Genomic DNA, 658 nt, shown 5'->3' with positions numbered 1-658 from the left:
TGCAAAGGTTGCCAAATTACGCGGAAGCCGCCCGTAAGAGACGAACGTACTTGAATCTACAGCATTGGAAGGCCTCACACGGCGACACCGTCACTATCACCACCATTCATTCGACGAGCTTCGGCAGGCGGCACTTCTTGCGTCATGTCCGAAACAGAGCGCGTGGCATTGCAACATATTTCATCGTTCGTGTGCCAGGTGTAGCAGTGACACGGCCCTACTTCCCGGTAGCCCAGCTCGGTGCAGCCCATCGAGAGGCAAGTTCGCATTGCATTTACCGGCGTCGAGCACATGTCTTTCTCCACCGGGAGGAACTGTCTCGCAAAGTTGCGGCGATGATCTGTCGCTCCCGCAGGAGGAGGAACGTCGGCCAGTGGAAGTGCGGATACAGAGGATAGACGGAGGCTATGATGCAGTTCCCACAATAGACAACAGATCCTCGGAGGCAACGTCCCCGGTGCTAGACATTTCCGGTGCCTCGCGTAGGAACGCGCGGCGGGTCATCCAGGTAGGTGGCGGTGACGGACCAATTCAATGCCAATTATGGAGCCAGTATATGACATCCGCGAACGATCGAGAAACTAGCGTAGACAAAGCGCACAACACTCGAGCAGGCACCTTAAAGGGGTCGTGAAGAGATTTTCGAAAAGTTTTTGCT

This window comes from Haemaphysalis longicornis, unplaced genomic scaffold (genome assembly GCF_048455015.1).
Source record: "Haemaphysalis longicornis isolate Haplotype H1 unplaced genomic scaffold, Haemaphysalis longicornis Haplotype H1 scaffold_1, whole genome shotgun sequence".
NCBI lineage: Eukaryota > Metazoa > Arthropoda > Arachnida > Ixodida > Ixodidae > Haemaphysalis > Haemaphysalis longicornis.
Note: the sequence above shows the minus strand (reverse complement) of the source record.